Source organism: Schistocerca piceifrons, chromosome 9 (assembly GCF_021461385.2).
Source record: "Schistocerca piceifrons isolate TAMUIC-IGC-003096 chromosome 9, iqSchPice1.1, whole genome shotgun sequence".
NCBI lineage: Eukaryota > Metazoa > Arthropoda > Insecta > Orthoptera > Acrididae > Schistocerca > Schistocerca piceifrons.
Genome location: NC_060146.1, coordinates 60,461,921 through 60,476,538, shown reverse-complemented (window position 1 = coordinate 60,476,538; position 14,618 = coordinate 60,461,921). Strand labels below are relative to the sequence as shown.

At 42.4% G+C, this 14,618-nt stretch overlaps 1 long non-coding RNA gene across 2 annotated transcripts in view; it reads left to right on the top strand.

Moving 5' to 3' along the window:
- The window catches only part of LOC124717193, a 67,432-nt gene extending 56,679 nt beyond the window's left edge, over positions 1 to 10,753 (top strand). For both annotated transcript variants that reach the window (XR_007005717.1, XR_007005718.1), the window contains exon 3: positions 10,254 to 10,753. This is a non-coding gene — a long non-coding RNA (uncharacterized LOC124717193). The remainder of the gene's footprint in view (positions 1 to 10,253) is intronic.
- Positions 10,754 to 14,618: the final 3,865 nt, after the last annotated feature.

Here is a 14,618-nt window from a genome sequence, read left to right as displayed (position 1 = left end):
TGGAGTACTTAAGATCAAATAAGGCAGAAGGGATAGATAACATTCTATCAGAATTACTGAAATTATTGCTAGATGTGGCAACAAAACAACTAGTCACGTTGGTGTGTAGAATGTATGGAGTCTGGCGACATATCATCTGACTTCCGGAAAAATATCAATTCTGAAGACTTTTTAAGAGCTGAATAATGCGAGAGTTATCGCACAATCAGCTTAATCGCTCATTCATTCAAGTTACTGACAAGAATAATATACAGATGAATGGAAAAGAAAATCGAGTATGTGTGATATGACGATTACTTTGGCTTCAGGAAAGGTAAATGCATCAGACAGGCGCTTCTGACATTGCTGTAGACAATGGAAGCAAGACTAAAGAAAAATCAAGACACGTTCATAGGATTTGTCGACCTGGAAAAAGCGTTCGACAGTGTAAAATGGTGCAAGATGTTCGAAATTTCGAGAAAAATAGAGGTAAGTTATAGACGAAAGTAATGAGAAGTAGCAGAAATGAGAATAGCGAGAACCTTAACCTCAGGATTGATCGTTATGAAGTTGATTAAGTTAAGGAATTCTGGAACCTAGGCAACAAAATGACCAATGACGGACAGAGAAATGAGGATATCAAAATTAGAAAGTACACTCCTGGCCAAGAGAAGTCTACTAGTATCAAACATAGGCCTTAATTAGACGGATAAATTTCTGAGTTTGTACTTTTTGAGCACAGCATTGTACGTTAGTGAAACATGGGCTGTGGAAAAAGCGGAGCAGAAGAGAATCGAAGCATTTAAGATGTGGCAGTAAAGACGAATGTTGAAAATGAGATGGACTGTTACGTAAGGAGTGAGGAGGTTCTGAACAGAATAGGAGAGGAATGGAATATGTGGAAACCACTGACTAGGGGAAGGGACAGGATGATAGGACATCTGTTAAAACGTCACGGAATGATTTCTGAAGTACTAGAGGGAGCTGTAGAGGCCGGAAACTATAGACTGGAATGTATCCAGTAAATAATTGAGGTTGAAAGTGCTTCTGTAAGAGGTTGCCACAGGAGAGGAATACGTGGCTGGCCGCATCAAACCAGTCAGAAGACTGAAACTTCCCAGCAGATTAAGACTGTGTGCTGGACCGAGACTCGAACTCGGGACCTTTGCCTGTTGCGGGCAAGTGCTCTACCAACCGAGCTACCCAAGCACGACTCACGCCCCGTCCTCACAGCTTTACTTCCGCCAGTATCTCGTCTCCTACCTTCCAAACTTTACAGAAGCTCTCCTGCGAACCTCGCAGAACTAGCAACCCTGAAAGAAAGGATATTGCGGAGACATGGCTTAGCCACAGCCTGGGGGATGTTTCCAGAATGGGATTTTCACTTTGCAGCGGAGTGTGCGCTGGTATGAAACTTCCTGGCAGATTAAAACTTTTTGCTGGACCGAGACTCGAACTCGGGACCTTTGCCTTTCGCGGGCAAGTGCCCTACCAACTGAGCTACCGAAGCACGACTCACGACCGGTCCTCACAGCTTTACTTCTGCCAGTATCTCGTCTCCTACCTTCCAAACTTTACAGAAGCTCTTCTGCGAACCCCGCAGAACTAGCACTCGTGAAAGAAAGGATATTGCGGGGACATGGCTTAGCCACAGCCTGGGGGATGTTTACAGAATGAGATTTTCACTCTGCAGCAGAGTGTGCGCTGATATGAAACTTCCTGGCAGATTAAAACTGCAGTCAGAAGAATGATGAGTAAAGAAAAATATTTCTTTGCTCTTCCACTGATCTCATTTCTTTTTCACTCTGTCCAACCAATTTATTTTTCCACGTTCCGCGCTGTCCACATTTCAAATGCCTCTGACCTTTCAGTGCTTTTCTGCCTCCGTGTACACTTTTCAGATCCATATAGGCAAAAAATTTATTAGCCTTTTCCTTAAATCCATATACATTTTGCTGCAGATCACCGTTTCTTTTAAGATGAATGTGTCTACATTGCCGTTCGGGTTTTAATTTCTGTGCTGCACATCCAGTCGGCTTCAGTCCTGCTTCTGAGTTCTTTAAAGATTTGCAGGAGTTCTAATACTTCTCCGTTCAGCATTATGTTTACCTTTTTATTTACTCCCATTGTCATTACTGTTGTTTCTTTTGTATTTGTTTTCATTCTATAAATCATTTCCTTTCGATTCAGTGACATACACTATGTCCTGCCCGCTTTCAGACTATTCACTCGCTTCGTTGGTTGAGAAGAGCTTCTGCCAGCTTTAAACGTATTGTCATCGAACTGCCGACTGTTCTTTTGGAACCGAGGTTTTAAACAGCATCCAAAACGACCAGTGCCCGTTACTGGCTCACTTTGTAGACCTCTGGGAAGAAGGCGACACGCATTTCTAACGACAGCTTCTAAAAACCCTACCACAACAAAGGTCAAAAATTAATTATGATTGTAGTGTTGCTCACGCTGCTAAATATTGCATTTTCGGGCAACAACAAAGTTATATTATGTGGCAGGTGTCATTAGAGCACAGTTAATAAAGTCATTTCTTGAAATAATGGATACACTAGGTGTTGTGGATTGGCAAGACAGCCAACCCACTAGGAGGAAGCCGAAAGCCACGCGTTTAAGCTCACGCAGGCTGGCGTGAGGACTGGAACAGGACACGCAAATGAGATTAGTAAAAAACGTACGTAGCTTCTGGAATACTTAACTTTAATCCATAATTGGTGAACATCGTTCTTGACGGTACATGTTTTACATCATCAATAGTAACTGGTAATGGCACCTTGCTAGGTCGTAGCAAATGACGTAGCCGAAGGCTATGCTAACTATCGTCTCGGCAAATGAGAGCGTAATTTGTCAGTGAACCATCGCTAGCAAAGTCGGCTGTACAACTGGGGCGAGTGCTAGGGAGTCTCTCTAGACTAGACCTGCCGTGTGGCGGCGCTCGGTCTGCAATCACTGATAGTGGCGACACGCGGGTCCGACGTATACTAACGGACCGCAGCCGATTTAAAGGCTACCACATAGCAAGGGTGGTGTCTGGCGGTGACACCACACTATGCACTCGTCTTTTCGTGTTTCCCACGCTGGTCTCGTTGTGAACTCATGGCTTATTCGTCGAAAATCTCGGTGATGATGATTCCAAGCTCGGATGCGAAGAGGCCTAGGTATTATTCTGCGATATTCAAAAGTTTTATAGATGTGTTTCGTAAACCATTCTTGAAGATTAAACTTTTGCAAGTTAAGACAATGATGATGTAAAAAAAGTAATCAGCACTCCGAATTTAAGTTACACTTCTTTTTTTATTACTCTTGTTGCAACATCACTTCACAATATAAAACATACTTGAAAATATCTTCCTCACTGTTAAAGTTCGCGTTTCATAAACTGACTACAATTTTCGTCTTTTCAACATGACGACCAAGACTTGACTCTCTAATAACCGCTTACGCGCCCAGAATTCAGAGTTACAAGTACGACAATGATCATAGTGACAAAAGAAAGAATACACATAAGAATAATATCATTGTAATATAAACATATCGATGTATCAAAGTACCTCTACATTAATGAAATCAAATCTGAATGTTGTCACAGAAATATATTAACTATTCTACAGAAACAGTAGAATATTGCTGGTATCGAGAGGTTGAGGTGAGGTGCCGTAATGGTTACGTAATTCAAGTACCATTACAAGCTACAGCTACCCTCCAGGGCACATGTACGGAAAGCTTAGGAGCCATATTGTAGTACTGTCAGAAGTTAAGAGATGGCTGCTGTCGTTTTGCAACGAACAACCCGTTTAAGCATGCACTGAGGTAACAGAAGTTACGGGATACAATATGCACTTAAACAGATAACGGTACTACCGCTTACACAACGTGTAAAGGGGCAGTGCATTGACGAAGCTGTCGTTTGTACTCAAGTGATTCACGTGAAAAGGTTTCCGACGTGATTATGGCCGCACGAGTGATGGTTGGAGGTAGACGCATGTGACGTTCCCTTTTGTGAATCGTTAGAGAATTCAATATTCCGAAAGCCTCTGTGTTAAGCGCGTGCTAATAATACCAAATTTTAGGCATTACCTCTCACCCCGGACAACGCAGTGGCTGACGGACAGAGATCAGTAGTAGTAGTGGTAGAAGAGGGTTTTTTGGGCGCACGACAGCAAGGTCTTCAGCGTCCGCTCAGTAACATAGTGAGATGGGTGTCAAGAAAAGACTTAGAACAGTAAGATAAAACAGAACATAAAACACAGGTGACAAGGTTTGAAAAATATGTGCCTACCCCCACCGAAGCTTGGGACAAAGCACGTCATCAGCAGTGAAACATGGACAACACATGAAGAAAGTGGGAGAGGGAGCTAAAACAATACGAAGTGCATTCAATTTCTAAGGCCTCCGATTTTTTTTCTCCGCACTGGAAACAGGTAGAAACATGCGCATAGTTTTAAAATGAGGCCGTGTTCATTGTCAATACATCCCAGAGATGGCAGCACTGTACGGCAGATGGAATTTTACCGCCAGCGGCGAGAATGAGAACTGTTTTAAATACTTAAAATGGCGACGTTTTGCTTTCTTGAACAGCATGCAATCATTCGTTTTCTGAATTTGGGTGGTGTGAAACCAATTGAAATTCATCTACAGTTGTAGGAGACATGTGGTGATGGAGTTATGGATGTGTCGAAAGTGCGTTTGTGGGTGCGACAGTTTAACGAAGGCAGAACATCGTGTTACAACAAACCGAAACAACCTCGGGCTCGCACAAGCCGGTCTGACGACATGATCGAGAAAGTGAAGAGAATTGTTTTGGGGGATCGCCGAATGACTGTTGAACAGATTGCCTCCAGAGTGGGCATTTCTGTGGGTTCTGTGTACACAATCCTGCATGACGACCTGAAAATGCGAAAAGTGTCATCCAGGTGGGTGCCACAAATGATGACGGACGATGACGTGGCTGCCCATGTGGCATGTTGCCAAGCAATGTTGACGCGCAATGACAGCATGAATGGGACTTTCTTTTCGTCGGTTGTGACAATGGATGAGACGTGGATGCCATTTTTCAATCCGGAAACAAAGCGCCAGTCAGCTCAATGGAAGCACACAGATTCACCGCCACCAAAAAAATTTCGGGTAACCGCCAGTGCTGAAAAAATGATGGTGTCCATTTTCTGGGACAGCGAGGGCGTAATCCTTACCCATTGCGTTCCAAAGGGCACTACGGTAACAGGTGCATCTTACGAAAATGTTTTTAAGAACAAATTCCTTCCTGCACTGCAATAAAAACGTCCGGGAAGGGCTGCGCGTGTGCTGTTTCACCAAGACAACGCATCCGCACATCGAGCTAACGTTACGCAACAGTTTCTTCGTGATAACAACTTTGAAGTGATTCCTCATGCTCCCTACTCACCTGACCTGGCTACTAGTGACTTTTGGCTTTTTCCAACAATGAAAGACACTCTCCGTGGCCGCACATTCACCAGCCGTGCTGCTATTGCCTCAGCGATTTTCCAGTGGTCAAAACAGACTCTTAAAGGAGCCTTCGCCGCTGCCATGGAATCATGGCGTCAGCGTTTTGAAAAATGTGTACGTCTGCAGGGCGATTACGTCGAGCAGTAACTCCAGTTTCATCGATTTCGGGTGAGTGGTTAATTAGAAATAAAATCGGAGGCCTTAGAACTTGAATGCACCTCGTATAGCAGTGGCTGGCTGACCGCAAGGAAAAAAGGGAGGAGTCAGACACGCTACAGTACATTAAAACCTCCAGCCGAAAAGTTTAGGCCAGAGTCCAGACACATCACAAAACTTAAAAACCCTAGACAGACCCGTCTCATCGTTTGCTAAAACACAGGGCAGATCCCCATCAACTTGTGCTTCTGCCCTCGCATCACAGTATAAAATGCAGAACAGAGATGTGTACGCCACAACCATCACAAAACGGAGGATCCTCCCGCCCTAATAAAAAGCTATGTCTTAGAGGACAGTGCTCGATCCGAAGACGTGTGAGGGCCACTTCTTCCCGCCTGAACAACCGTCAGGAGGAACGCCACGGCCGAGTTGTTGGCTTGACCAACCGCAGTTTGTTGGCCAGCCATTCTTCCTCCCACAACTCCATGCACTTCCTGTGGAGTGCGGAGATGACAGACTGCAAGGGAATAGGACACTGGAGCACATCCTGCTCTCTGCAGGCCTCCTTGGCAGCCCGATCGGCTTGTTCATCGCCCCATATTCCTACATGGCCAGGCACCCAGCAGAAGGACATCTCCTTACCCCGCCGTTGCAGCAAGTACAGTTGGTCATATATCAGCTGGACCATCTCCTCAGTTGGGTACATATTCTGCAGTGATTGTAAGGCACTGAGGGAATCGGAGCAGAGAAGAAATCGATTGCCCTAAACACGATTCATCTGTTCCAGTGCCTTCAGGATCGCGTGGAGCTCTGCTGCGAAATCGGTATATTCATCAGGGAGGCGAATCCGCGTAACATGATCAGGGAACACTACCGAACAACCAAGGAAATTCTCCTGTTTGGGGCCATCAGTGTAAACGACGGTGAAACCGTGATGCACATCTAAATGTTAAAAAACAGAGATTGGAATGTAAAATCTGGTGTGCTATCTTTCTTAAAATTAGTCAAATCTAAAATACGTCGGGGTCTCCGGAGGAGCCAAGGTGGAAATCTGCTCCAACCGCGACGTAAAACGCGACGTAAAACATGAAGACCAGCAATGGGCATCAGAGACCAGAGGTGTTTTTGTAGAGTTCTCAGTGCTAACAGACAAGCAGTGTTGTGTGATATAACGACAGAAGCCTATGTGGGACGTACGACGAACGTATCCATTACGACAGTGCGGCGAAATGTGGCGTTAATGGGCTACGACAGCAGACAACCCAAGCGAGTGCCTTTGCTAACAGCACGACATCGCCTCCAGCGCCTCTGCAGGGCTCGTGACCACATCTGTTGGACCCTAGACCACTGGAAAAGATGGACCAGTAATGTGATCCCGATTTCAGTTGGTAAGAACTGATGGTAGGGTTCGAGTGTGGCGCAAGCACCACGAGCCCATGCACTTAAGTTGTCAACAAGGCACTTTGCAAGCTGGTTCTGGCTCCATAATGGTGTGGGCTGTTCGTACAAGGACTGGACTGAGTCCTTTGGTCCAACTGACCCAATCACTGACTGGAAATGGCTATGCTTTTCTATTAGGAGACCGTTTGCATCTACTCATGGACTTCATGCTCCCAAACAACGACAGAATTGTTGATGACAATGCACCACCGGGTCACGTTTGCCATTGATTCGAAGAACATTCTGGACATTTTTGGCACCCTTGTCGCCCGACAAGAATCCCATCGAACATTTATGGGTCATAATGGAGGGGTCAGTTCGTGCACAATATCCTCCACTGGTAACACTTTCGCAATTATGGACTGCATGGCTCAGTACTTCTGCAAGGCACTTCGGCCACTTGTTGAGTTCATGCGACGTCGAGCTTCTGAACTACGTGGGACAAAAGGAGATCCGATACGATATTAGGTATCCCATGAATTTTGTCTCCTCAGTGTATATTTTCTCGTTTGTGGAGACAAATTGATTAATAAATACTGCAACCGCACATCAGAATCATCCACTTTGTTGCTCAGGTTACATTAAAAGTTGTGCTGCCGTTTTAGCATCGTCTGACAGAATTTCTCTCTCGCTCGCTTTCATTTCTCGTATATTTCAGCGTTTACTGTTGGCCTTTGTCCTGTAAACCGAACAATGAATTCTAGTCCAATAAAGTGAACTGGTTGAACAGTGTAAGTACCCCGTGCCACTCATTTCAGCGCTATCACATCTGTCAACACGTGAGCTTCTTGCGGTTTTATCTGGCGGTTTTATTCAGCACTAACTTCTTTCCAGTGGCATACACATATGTCACATATATAGTGCGAAAAAACAATTTGTCCAAGAGTGTAGTACACAAAGACAGCAACATACAAAATAATTTGAGTATTGGAAGTTCCGGTCACATTTCAATATTTTCGGCGCTACAGGAGCTGAATTGAGATTTGTCATATGGGCTCTTCACTCAAAATGAAATGTAATTCACAGAAAATGTATGCGTAAACAATACGTTTGAACTAAAAAATCGGCTTGATGAGAACAAGAAAAACTTAAAGCTTCACAGACACGTGTATCTTACTTGGCTGACGTACCATACAGCACTTTAGAAGTGAAAACCACGCCCGTGTTTCATGTTTCGATGTGTCCTAAAAAGGTCAAAGTAAAATGTTTAGATATGTCCTAAAAAGTTCAAAGTAAATGAAAAATGCGTATTCTCTCGTACATCTGCGACTCCTAGGTCTTATACTAAAATTCCTTCTTCTTTCTGCACTACACGTTTCGTCGAATTGTTTTTCCGCGTCCTTTATATAGACTTTCGCTTCGTTTGAGTCATAGTGACAGAAATAGCTGGTAGTCGTTTCGAGAGAAAGTAAAGTCGCTGGCAACTCTCTTGCAATTGTTTTATGCCATGCGGTTCCAGAGAGGGTGTTTAATGCACGTGGTATCTTAGGCCATATGGAATCTATCCTTAGCGTATTCAGTCAGGTGTCATGATCTTTGGCCCAGAAAAACGCTGACTCACTGCATTTCTGTCGTAACTTATTCGACGCACCGGCCAACACAAATAAAAGGCAGATTGTGATTCATATGTTGAAAGTATTCCAAGTGAACTAAATACGAGAAACACGAAAAAATCGTTTTCAAGTATTTTACATGTTATCTCAACCGTTGGGATAGCAGCGGTGTATTCAACCCGTAGTATTTTCATGCAAATGATGAGTCATGCATACACTAAACTTGGCTGAAGTTGCTCCAGACGTTGCAGAGTTATGCTTTTATGCGACCCCATTCCAACCCCACCCTTAGCCATCTGTGTTCTAGGACTGTCTAACTTCCACAATAATTTTTTTCCCATGTAGCAGGCGATACGTATGCCAAATTTGGTAGAAAGCGCTTCAGAGGTTACGGACATATGCTTATACGTGTATTACCACCCTTCGCTTCACCACCCCCCTCTCCACCCTCCCACCCATTGGGCTGGAACGTCATTGGCGCTCTCACCAATGAGCCTAGCGAGACTGAAAACTATGGATTCAATACTAATACCCTTCTTTATTGAATATTTTTACATGTGACGGCTACTCACCCATTTCCATTCCTAGGTGACGGAAATTCCTTCAAAATTCCTGAGGTAAGCTTTTCTATCAATCCTTTTTCACATCCACCTCCGCCCCTATGAAAAGCAGGTCGTTCGTTCTCCCACTGTGCTTCTTTTCAGATAGTAAATGATACTTGTACCATTGTGAGACGTATATACATACCCAAAATGATTTTTTTAGATGTACAAATCTGTTTCTTTGGGCCCGTATATGACTCATTTACAAAGCTTTGTAATCTCCCCAATTGTGCTTAATTTCTATTACTAGCTTGATCATAATCGTAGTGATTCAGCTAAAGGCCAAAGTTAATTACGCCTGGGTCACAGTCAGGACAGGAAGCTACGCAATACCAATGCCCATTTTAGCAAGAGATAATGGGAAGGTGTTGAAAGGCGAATTGATAAAACACATTAGGCAGGCATGGTGGAGGAATCATCTACATCTACATCTACATCTAAATGACTACTCCGCTATTCACAATCAAGTGCCTGGCAGAGGGTTCATCGAACCACCTTCTTTTAAGCTACTTCTCTACCATTTCAATGTCGAAGAGCGCGCGGGAAAAACGAAGACTTTCCGTGCGAGCCAGATTTCTCTTAATTTATTATGACGATTATTTCTCCCTATGCAGGTGGACGCTAACAAAATATTTTCTTACTCTGAGGATGACACCACTGAGTTAGACGGTAGTTTTATGGATCACTTCTGTCGCCTTTCTTCTAGACGAGGGTGACCAGTGACATTTTCCGATCTCTTGACACAGCTTTTTATTCGAGGGATCGACAACATATTATGGTTCAAAAGTGAGCTATCCCAGCTGTAAGTTCTGTATAAAGTCTGACATAAATTCTATTGGATTGAGGAGCCTCGTTTAATTTTAGCGACTTTTGGTGTTTCTAAACTCCAAAGCTGCTTCGCCAAAACTTCGGACTCTCTTCTTGCGCTACTAAAGATGGCCGCAAAACCTTAACAAAGTGGGAACACTTGATTACTGGGTGCCGCTGGATATCCGTACTGGTACCATTTGCTGCTGAACTGTTAGTAATGGCTGTTCTCTTCTATTTTCAGGCTGAAGCACCCATCCTGAACGATGGCTGGATTCTGGAAGATTGCTGGACAGCTGCTCTTGAACGAGATGGTGAACCAAATGGCAGAAAGTATGTTAGAAAGGATGGACCCTAAGCAGGCCAGGATGTGCAAACTGCTCTGGAGACTTAGAGGTGCAGTCGGCAGGATAAGTCTTACTCGGGGACAAATCAACAGATTGATGCAAGAGTTGACCCTTTTCTTGAATAACGAAAAGGGTAACTTGGGGCAAAGTCTGAAGATGATTGTCGAGTCTTTGGCGGTGGCGAGGGATGCTTTTGAGGAGTATGAAGAGATTCAGGAATTGATTGATGACATCAAGAGAGAGTGGAAATATTACCAAACTGGAACGTATGAGTTCTGAAAGTTTAAGTCTTTGTACTGATTTTAATGAAAACGTTTACTCGTTCCATAGTCTACTAATTCATTTACCATCTGTATTAATGGAACCCGAATATAAATAAAAAAATACAAGGAACTAATACAAGACTCTTTTCTGGCATACAGCTCTTGTATATGATAGTAAAGCAGAAACTGCATCAACAGTTCAATTACAAAACATTACAATAATATAGTCTCAAATTAGTAATTATTAAAATTTCAAACTTAGCGCATAACATTTTTTGAAGAACATGAATCAGTTTCAATTGTTGATCGAAAAAAAAATTAAGAAGCGGGAAAACCACACTGTAGAGAAAATTCTCAGAGCTGAGACCCTCAATTGATTTAAGATAAAACAAAATTTTTTTCTTGTTTTCGAGAAATAATTTAGCTGAAACGTGAATCAGTGTAGCTTGTGTGTAAATGAAATGAAAAAAACCAACAAATGTCATCACTTTTGAAATATGGGTCTCATATTTGCAGTAATGTTTAGAATACAACACGAATAAGGAAACTATGTTCATTTGATATTGCTGTAATTTATTTGAAATTTGAATCTAGTGAACACAAGTGCTCCGGCCGGAGTGGCCAAGCGGTTCTAGGCGCTACAGTCTGGAACCGCGCGACCGATACGGTCGCAGGTTCGAATCCTGCCTCGGGCATGGATGTGTGTGATGTCCTTAGGTTAGTTAGGTTTAAGTAGTTATAAGTTCTAGGGGACTGATGACCTGAGAAGTTAAGTCGCATGGTGCTCAGAGCCATTTGAACCCAAGTGCAATGGAACAAACTGGTGTAAGTTCTTCCGGAATGTAAAATTCATGATCCCGTAAAGGTCACAGAGGCAGCATACGCAACAATTTTTATTTAAAAACATTGTACATTACAAAGTAAATGCGAGATCTGATGAATAAAACTGAGGAGGAACCGAACAAACATGTCCTCACATGTTTATGGTGGAGTGTTGTGATGTACATGGAATGATTTAAGAAAAAAACATGGCTTACTGGGCAGTTATTTATTCTTTTACTGCCAGAATCAGTGGAGTTTTATCCTCAAGTCCTCCCCTCTCCCCAGCGCACTTAAAATAATTGAAAAGGACCCGAGTATGATTTCTATTTCAATGGCAGCCAAGAATTTGTGCTGCGATCCATGCCCTGTCATAAGTGTCATAGAACTTCCCCCCCCCCCCCCCCCCCCCCACCACGACACGCTGCCTGAGCATAAGGAGTGAGAAGGGAGGTGGGGTGGGGGGGAGGGATGTGCAACATTTAAACGGCTGTGCAGTCGCACTGCGTATGACCTGGTTTTATGTTTCATATTTCGCAACAACACAGATCACATAAACAGATTTTCAGTATTATTTTTGGAGCGCTGAAGACATAATATAATTTTTATGTGGTACGAAGTGTCGGCATACGAACAGACGCAGACAATTTCTCGGATTTTCGCACTCTAGTCGACACGTAATCATGATTTATTTAGTTTCATAATAGGAAAAATGTCTCCCAAATATGTCGATTGAAATATTGTAGCACTTTTGCAACCTCATTATCGGGGTGTGAAAACTCTACGTGAGGAAAGGAACGTTGTCGTCCTGGACAGTTTTACGTAAAAGGTTTTTTCATTAAAACGGGAATGACCTTGCAGATCAGTTCCATTTGTACATGCACACAGGAGCTTTCAACTGAAACGGCAAACGGTCTACAAAAGAGCTCGAAAACAGATGTAATACCGGTAGTGTTTTCAAAACGTTTAGGAAACCATTCTTGCGGTCCTTTTAAGGCCACAATGAATTCTTCAAACCTCGCGTATTCTTTAACGGCTGTGAGATTAGGGAACTGGTCTGTGCCAGAATGTGTCCATTCTATAATGCGATTTTCTCTTTAAATGCGTCCCCATAAAATCAGAAAGAAGCTGTTTCTCACCTTGCAGTGTCTTACCGTGGGCAGTGTCAGCGTATAGCTAAGGTAGAATATTCAAAAATTTTAGATGTGTCCATTGATGAGAGATTAAATTGGAAGAAAGACGTTGATGATCTGCTGAAACGTTTGAGTTCAGCTACTTGCGCAATAAGGGTCATTGCAAATTTTTGTGATAAACATCTTAGTAAATTAGTTTACTACGCCTATTTTCACTCATTGCTTGCATATGGCATCATATTTTGGGGTAATTCATCACTGAGGAATAAAGTATTTATTGCACAAAAGCGTATAATCAGAATAATAGCTGGAGTCCACCCAAGATCATCCAGCAGACATTTATTTAAGGATCTAGGGATATTCACAGTAGCTTCTCAGTATATATACTCTCTTATGAAATTTTTTATTTACAACCAAACCCAATTCAAAAGTAATAGCAGTTTGCATAACTACAATTCTAGGAGAGAGGATGATCTTCACTATTCAAGATTAAATCTAACTTTGGCACAGAAAGAGGTGAATCATACTGCCACTAAAGTCTTTGGTCACTTACCAAATAGTATCAAAAGTCTGACAGATAACCAACAAGTATTTAAGAAGAAATTAAAAGAATTTCTGAATGACAACTCCTTCTACTCCATAGAGGAATTTTTAGATATAAATTAAGAACAAAAAAGAAAAAAACCAAACAAAAAATTATAAAAAAAATTCAAAAAACAATAAAATTAAAAAGTTTGTTATATTAACTTAATTATGTTGTTAAGTTAACTTAATTATGTCATGTATTGGAAGATTTGACTCGTTCCACATCATTACGAAATATCGTATTCATGATCCATGGAACTAATATTAATCTAATCTAATCTAATCTGGTCTAGTCCAATTAAAATGCGAGGTCTCCAAATCCATTCCGGATGTTGTAATTTTCGTTCCTACACTCTTTTTCCTTCATCAATTCAACAATAGCGAGCTTGAAATAAAAAAATCGTTCCAGATATGTTCCTCAAATCAACCAACGTACTTTACCATAATATATAATGCCTGTTTACGCTTCATTCATTTCAATCGAAACTGTTGCAAATGACAGTGGACAGTGTGCAACATGAGAAACTTTACTATTCGTAGCACCAATTTCTTCACGTGCTACATGCCTACAAATTTAGCACAAAGTGTATCTTGATGGGCAACAATGAATCCCGTCTGTCGATCATTGCAATTTTGTGCTCTTTCATTATCAACTAAATCTTTAAATTCTTTCTGCACGATATTAAAATATCATTTCGTATCAAATTTGCAGTAGCCGTCGCTTATGCGACTGCATAATATACAGGGTTATTACAAATGATTGAAGCGATTTCACAGCTCTACAATAACTTTATTATTTGAGATATTTTCACAATGCTTTGCACACACATACAAAAGCTCAAAAAGTTTTTTTAGGCATTCACAAATGTTCGATATGTGCCCCTTTAGTGATTCGGCAGACATCAAGCCGATAATCAAGTTCCTCCCACACTCGGCGCAGCATGTCCCCATCAATGAGTTCGAAAGCATCGTTGATGCGAGCTCGCAGTTCTGGCACGTTTCTTGGTAGAGGAGGTTTAAACACTGAATCTTTCACATAACCCCACAGAAAGAAATCGCATGGGGTTAAGTCGGGAGAGCGTGGAGGCCATGAAATGAATTGCTGATGATGATCTCCACCACGACCGATCCATCGGTTTTCCAATCTCCTGTTTAAGAAATGCCGAACATCATAATGGAAGTGCGGTGGAGCACCATCCTGTTGAAAGGTGAAGTCGGCGCTGTCGGTCTCCAGTTGTGGCATGAGCCAATTTTCCAGCATGTCCAGATACACGTGTCCTGTAACGTTTTTTTCACAGAAGAAAAAGGGGCCGTAAACTTTAAACTGTGAGATTGCACAAAACACGTTAACTTTTGGTGAACTGCGAATTTGCTGCACGAATGCGTGAGGATTCTCTACCGCCCAGATTCGCACATTGTGTCTGTTCACTTCACCATTAAGAAACAATGTTGCTTCATCACT